We start from the raw sequence: 7,720 nt of genomic DNA on the forward strand, positions 1-7,720 counted from the left end.
AGAGAAAAATGGAGTCGAAGAATATAAACATTTTTAAGGCCTTGATAAGAATTCCTAAATTTGTCCACAGAAAATACTGTATCAATTTGCCTTCTTACCAGTCTTGTAAAGAAAGGTCCTGATTCTCTCCATTTTGATTAGTAATTACTTATCAATTTATTTAAATGTTGGCTAATATTATAGCTACATAACAGCATCTTTCTTGTTTTGATTGCATTTATTTTTCTAGAGTTTAACATTTTTTCATCAAGCCAAATATTGTAGGGCGTATACGTTTTAGGGACCAGTGAATCTTGCAACAGATAAACAGGCCTTCAGCCTTAACTGGTTTGGAACTGACTCTTGTATATGAAAAGGTAGATCCTGTAACTGTCGATCTTAAATAGCCATACTTTCAAATATCCTATAAAGCATAATATATATATATATATATATATATATATATATATATACACACACACACATATATATATCCCTTACGATTTTTAAAACTGTTTATATTTATTTATTTTTTGGCCACAAATAAATAATTAAATCCTAGTTCCCCAACCAGTGATCGAACCTGCCCTGGCAGTATAAGTCCTGATCCAACCACTGAAAAGCCAGGGAATTCCCCCTTAAGAATTTTGTTTGTATGTTTGTTTGAACTGTGTGATGAATATATCAGGCTCTGCTGCTGCTAAGTCACTTCAGTCGTGTCCAACTCTGTGTGACCCCATAGACGGCAGCCCACCAGGATCCCCCGTCCCTGGGATTCTCCAGGCAAGAACACTGGAGTGGGTTTCCATTTCCTTCTCCAATGCACAAAAGTGAAAAGTGAAAGTGAAGTCGCTCAGTCGTGTCCGACCCTCAGCGATTACATGGACTGCAGCTTACCAGGCTCCTCTGTCCATGGGATTTTCCAGGCAGGAGTGCTGGAGTGGGGCACCATTGCCTTCTCTGATATCAGGCTCTAGTCCTTAATAAATAGAATTCCTCTACCCTGCTAATGGCTTTTGTTTCTCTCCCAAAACAGGCACCCTCAGGAAGCAGCTCAGTGTTGGGCTACACTGGATTCTGTGGGCAGTGGGAAAAGTTTGAAGAATTAGCAATTTCATTGTGAGGGAAACACTCCAAATAATTGAAATACTGAAGTTCTCAAAGTAAGGTTTATATTAGGTTGGCCAAAATGTTCGTTTGAATTTTTCCATAGCACTGTATGGGAAAACCCAAACAAACCTTCTGGTCAACACCATACATGAGCGTTTGAAACAGCACTATTCATTATAGCCAAAAGATATGTATAACCCAAATGTCCATCAATTTATGATTGTGTATATCAATTAGTGATATACATATATATTTTTTATTCAGGCATAAAAAGAAATGAAGTACTACTGCATGTTATAACATGGCTGAACATCAATACCTTGCTAACTGAAAGAAGCCAGATGCCAAAGATCATAGTCCATTTACATGAATTGTCCAGAATAGATAAATCTACAGAGACAAAACCATAGATTTGTTGTTCCTAGAGACTTACAGGATGGAGAAATGGGCAGAAATTGCTTAGTGGGTATGAGGTTTCCTTTTGGGGGGATGGAGATATTTTGGAGATCCAACCAGTCCATCCTAAAGGAAATCAGTCCTGAATGTTCATCAGAAAGACTGATGCTGAAGCTGAAATTCCAAAACTTTGGCCACCTGATGCAAAGAACTGATACATTTGAAAAGACCCTGATGCTGGGAAAGATTGAGGGCAGGAAGAGAAGGAGATGACAGAGGATGAGATGGTTGGATGGCATCACTGACTCAATGGACATGAGTTTGAGTAAGCTCCAGGAGTTGGTGATGGACAGAGAGGCCGGGCGTGCTGCAGTCCATGGGATCACAAAGAGTTGGACACGACTGAGTGACTGAAGTGAACTGAACTGAGATGTTTTGGAACTAGGTAGAGCAAGAGATCGCACAAAATAAATGTACTGTCACTGAATTGTTCACCTTAGATGGTTAATTACACCTCAAAAAAATTTTTTTAGATAAAAAGAATTTTTCCTTTCATTTTGGCCTTGTCACAAGTTTTATAAGCACTTTAATATAGTGGGGGCATAAATAATATTCAAAATATGTTCTTTCCTATAATATATTTCTACTCTCAATGCTTATTTAATCACTAATATTTATGTGTAGCAAATTACTGGCATGATGTTTTTCCTCTTAATGTCCCCTTAAGGCTTACTCTGGAAAAAAAAAAGTAAATCATGTAATTTATATCCTCAAGATAATTTGTACTTGGAAAGGAAGAATCAAATCCAAAACTTACCATTTTTTCCCCCTATTACTCTAGAGTGGCTGTAGAGCAGTTAAGAGATTAGTTGAAATTTACATTCCAAAATGGATTCATTATCAACAGAGGAAGAAACTCAAAATATGCAATCATCTCTTCAAGACTTGTCACCTGTTTGCCAAGTGTATTTTTCTGTTTTAATATTTATACTGAGATTGTGTGTGTATATGTCTGTTTGCTGCATAAAACAGGAATACTTATCATTTGTGCAAGATATATCAGGAGTCATGTATATAGTTTTTTATTTTACTTATTATTATTATTTTGAATTTTTTGGCTGTGCCATGTGGCATGTGGGATCTTAGTTCCTTGACCAGGTATCAAACCCAAGCCCCCTGTGGTGGAAGTGCAGAGTTTTACTCACTGGACCACCAGGAAAGTGCAAGTTGTCCATTCTTTACTTCACTGATAGGAACAAATTGAGATCCTGAAGAAGACTTTCTCTTCCTTTCTCTGTGTTTTATTCAATACACACATTGAATAAAAACCTGTCCGAAGAAGTTAAAAGGAACAGGATATCAGAGAAGTTCTCCGGCAACTTAATTGCTCTCATAGTTCAAGGCATTTAGGAGCCTGAAAATAAAGAATGAAAGAATCATGTATTTGTTCAGACTGAGTGAATAATGCTCAGAAGTTCCAGAAGCTTATGGGAAGAGTGACCTCCAATGCTGTGGCTGGGAAGCATCGAATCACTTTGAATTTTCCAATAAATCTGGGATGACAAGGACGGTTTAATAATTCCTTCAAGTTTCACATCAATTGAAACTTTAGATCAGGTACAGATTTTATCCTTAACTCTAGTAGAAACAGACATGTTTTTAAAGACTAAATAAGAAATTCCATAATGTCCTGATCAATCTCTAGACTCCAGAGTTAAGTTCTGGCTTTGATTTTTAACATTAGGAAGATTCAGTCATGGCTCAAGTGAGAGATACATTTAGGGGAAAGAATGAAGATACCAAATTTATTTATTAAAGTCTTTATAAAGTTATTAAAGGCTTCCCTGGTGGCTCAGATGGTAAAGAATCTACCTGCAATGCAGGAGACCAGGGTTCAATCCCTGAGTCAGGAAGATCCCCTGGAGAAGGAAATGGCTACCCACTCCAGTATTCTTTTTTGCCTGAATTCCATGGACAGAGGGGCCTGGCAGGCTACAGCCCAAGGGGTGGCAAAGAGTCGAACATGACTGAACGACTAACACTTTCACTTTTCACTTTCACAGTATTGCTTCTGTTTTATGCTTTGTTTTTTTTGCCCCGTGGCATATGGGATCTAGTTCCCTACCAGGAATTGAACCCACACTCTTGCATTGGAAGGCAAAGTCTTAACCACAGGGCTGCCAGGGAAGTCCCCGATTTAAAATTAAGTTTAGCTCATGTTATTAACTAAATAGTGTCCCCCTTCATAGTCACATGTTGAAACCCCAATGTGATGGTATTTGATGTTGGGCCTTTGGGAGGTTATTAGATTTAGATGAGCTCCTGGTTGGGAGGTACTCATGATGGGTTAAGTGTCCTTATAAGAAGAAATATCAGAGAAGCTCTCTTTTTCTGCCATAATGAGGACATGGTAAGAAGGCAGCCATCTGCAAGTCAAGAGGAGAGCTAGCACCAGAAACTGAACTGGTCTGCACCTTGATCTTGGACTTTCTAGCCTCCAGAATTGAGGGAAAATAAATTCCAGTTGTGGAAGCCAGACAATCTATGGTATTCTGTTACGGCAGGTGGAGTAAACTAAGACAGCCGATGCATCTATTTATATAATTGTTTGCGTGCATGCATGCTAAGTCACATCAATTGTGTCCAACTCTTTGCGAACCCATGGACTGTAGCCCACCAGGCTCCTCTGTCCATGGGATTCTCCAGGCAAGAATACTGGAGTGGGTTGCCATTTCCTCCTCCAGGGAATCTTCCCCACTCAGGGATCAAACCTAAGTCTCCCGTGGCTCCTGCATTACAGGCAGATTCTTTACCACTGAGCCACCTGGGAAGCCCCATATAATTGTTTGTGTGAGATTAAACACACAAAAATCAGTTATATCTATGCCTCTTGGACTCAACTCTCCCTTTACCTAAATAAGCTGAGGTTCAAGGGGATGAGAAGTGACAGCCTCTGGGCAATTGCACTTTTGGCTCCAATTCTTTACTGTTCCCTCTCTCCCCACTTGATGCTGTATGACTTTGCAGCTCCTCTTGCCAAAGATCCACTCTACTTCCTGAAGTTTGGATCTGCGCTGGCCTTCTGCTTTAGCTAATAGAACACAGTGGTCCAGTGGTTAGGACCTGCGCTTTCACTGCCAAGGGTGCAAGTCTGATCCCTGGTGGACTCACAAGCCTCGAGACCCAGCCAAAAATTTGAAAAAAAAAAAAAAAGGGGGGGGGGAATGTGCAGAAGTACTGATACAAGCCACCACTTAGCTTACGACTGTAGGATATACTTGTTCCCCCCTTCTTGCATCTCTGTCTCTACCATGTCTCTCAGGTGGGCTGCAGAGGAGGAGAGACTCCTAGAGCCATTCCAGCTGTCCCCAGGTGTATCCATTCTGGATCACCCAATCAGCCATGCTTCCCATCTGTGACCAAGCCCCAGCAAGATTAACAGAGCTCCCTAGCCTACCACCCTAGATGTGCAATCAAACATGTGCCTTGTCATGTCTTCAGGGTTTTGTAGCTGTTACACAGCATTATCGCTAAGTAGGGAGCTATGCGTTGCCATTATGGTGGTAGATGATCATCAAACATTACAAATGCAGAAACTCTTGCAAACTGAAATGTCTAAAAAACATTTTATAAACTAAGGAATTAATCATCCTGCAAAGGAAGAAAAGCAATGATTCAATGAAGTTTCTGCTTCTATTATTGAAAGCAACCACTTCTACTGGAAACTGCTATTAAGCCAAGTATTGGGAGTGAGTCAGGGTATCAGCAAAAAAAAAAAAAAAAAAAATGGTGAGTATAAGATGTACTCATATACTTGTGAAAAATACATAATGTATATTATCTTTTGCTTAATAGCACTAAGAGATATGGGAAGTGGGTTTTCAAAAACAAATAATGAGAGTTGACAATAGAAATGTAAACTCAATTTCACTTAATTAATGTGTCCATTGATCCCTCCAGCTGGAGATGGTGATGTGGACTTTGGATGATATAGGAGGTCCAGAGGAAACAAGGAGAGTTTCTTTCCCCAGGGAGTGAGGTCAATTCAGTTCATGAGCTTTGAGAAGCTGGAATGTTACCTTGGGTCTGGAAATACTTAGCGATGCTTGTCAGGCTAGCGATCAAGTTTCCCCAGCAGCTCAGTTAATTACCCAGAACTTTTTGTATTGATTGAACCCTGAGACTCTGCGTGACTCTGGCAAAGTCGGGCCTCATTTTATTCAATAGGGGATCTTTTCTTCCTTCTCAGCCAGATTTTCTTGAATTATCAAAAGAAAATGATTATGCATGCACACAGGAGACCTGGTTCACATATTATATTTTTCCTTGTTCAGAGCAATTTTCTGTTTTCTCTAATATGGTGTCTTAGAGCTGCACAAGGGTTTGACATTTTCAGAAGTTTTGCATCTGATCGGCTGGTAAAGGCTGGCTTTTCCATCTGTCTTGGGACCTGCAGGTGACCTGCCAGCTTAACTGCTGGTGAGCTACTCTCTAATGAGCAACGGGGAAAAGTGGTTCTACCTGGCACAGTTCTCCTTGGGGGACGACAGTTTTCAGAAATACATAAAATCATGGAGATAGTCATCCATTTCTCAGAACTATTTAAACATCTTTGATGGTTATTCAGTTCTTTCAGAATCATGATATTGCTAATGATGATTCATGATTAAATAGCAAGCTGAGTTCCTGATCCTTGTTAGAATGTGGCTGCCCTCTGTATGCCACAGAGCCAAAAAATTTAGAAGAAAAAAGTGGCTGCCCTCATTTATTGCTGGTGGAAATGTGAAATGATGCAGCCATTGTAGAAAAGAGTCTAGCAGTTCCTCAAAAGTTAAGTGTAGAGTCACTGTATGACCCAGAAATTCCACCCCCTAGGTATATACTCAAGAAAACCAAATGCACATGTTCATGTTCACACAAGGACATACACGTGAATGTTCACAGTCTCATGATTCACAATAGCCCAAAGGTGGAAACAACCCACACGCCTACTGACAGATGAACAGATAATCAAAACATAGTCTGTCCATATAATGGAATATAACTAAGATAAGAAAAGGAATGAAGTACTGATACATGCCACAACATGGATAAACCTCAGAAAGATTTGGCTAAATGAACACATGAGACCATACATGTTGTATGATTCCATTGATATGCAATGTCCAGAAGAGAAAATCCATAGAGAAAGCAGATTAGTAGTTGCTGGGGGCTAAAGGGCAGCAGGATGGGGAGTGACTGCTAATGGGCATGGGGTTTCTGTTTAGGGTGATGAAAATGTTCTGGAATACATAATGGTGATACTTACATGTTTCCTTTTTTAAAACACTGCATATATCTTTTCTTTTTTGGCCTCACCACGAAGCTTCTGGGATCTTATTTCCCTGAGCAGGGATTGAACCTGGGCCTTCCACAATGAAAGAACAGAATCCTAACTGTTGGACCCCCAGGGAATTCCCTTGCACGTTTCCTTTCCCAGCTCCTGAGTCAACTGGCTGGGTTGAACAGGAGATGTGAGAGTGAGAGAAAGGGAGAATCCATGGGATTTCTTGCCTTCTCTCTCCATCCTCCTGTAGTGTCTGCATTTACCTGCAGTTCTGGCTCCCACCCAGTGGCCTCAGTTTCTGGGCTATGGTAACCATCTCTTTCCTTTGTCCCCTCTGTCCTGGGAGCGGCAGCATTTTCCTGTTTTTGCTAATCTCTATCTGGTTTGGTTTCTCAGATCTACTATCACTTGTGGAGCCAATTCTCTGTATTAATTTCCCTGTGTTTTGAAACACTTAGAGTGCCTTCTATTTCCTGTCTGGACTAAGGGCTAAACCAACTTAAGTTCCTTTCAATAGTAAGTGTAGTTTGGATCCCTGGGTTGGGAAGATTCCCTGGAGAAGGAAATGGCAACCCACTCCAGTATTCTTGCCTGGAGAATTCCATGGACAGAGGAGCCTGGTGAGCTACAGTCCATGGGGTCGCAAAAGACTTGAACACAACTGAGCATGCACACAGTATGTGACACTACCTGTTTCCTATAAACCTTATTGATGCTGCACATTATCATTATATGTTGGATGAGGAGTTACTGCTAACGTGTATGGGTTTTCTTTTTGGGGTGATGAAAAAGTTCTAATTCTAGACAGTAGTGAAGGTTGCACATCATTGTGAAAGTATTTAATGCTGCTGAATTGTACCCTTCATGTGGTTAAAATGGTAAATGTTATGGGTAAATGTTATGTGATAA

This window comes from Bubalus kerabau, chromosome 16, assembly GCF_029407905.1.
Source record: "Bubalus kerabau isolate K-KA32 ecotype Philippines breed swamp buffalo chromosome 16, PCC_UOA_SB_1v2, whole genome shotgun sequence".
NCBI lineage: Eukaryota > Metazoa > Chordata > Mammalia > Artiodactyla > Bovidae > Bubalus > Bubalus kerabau.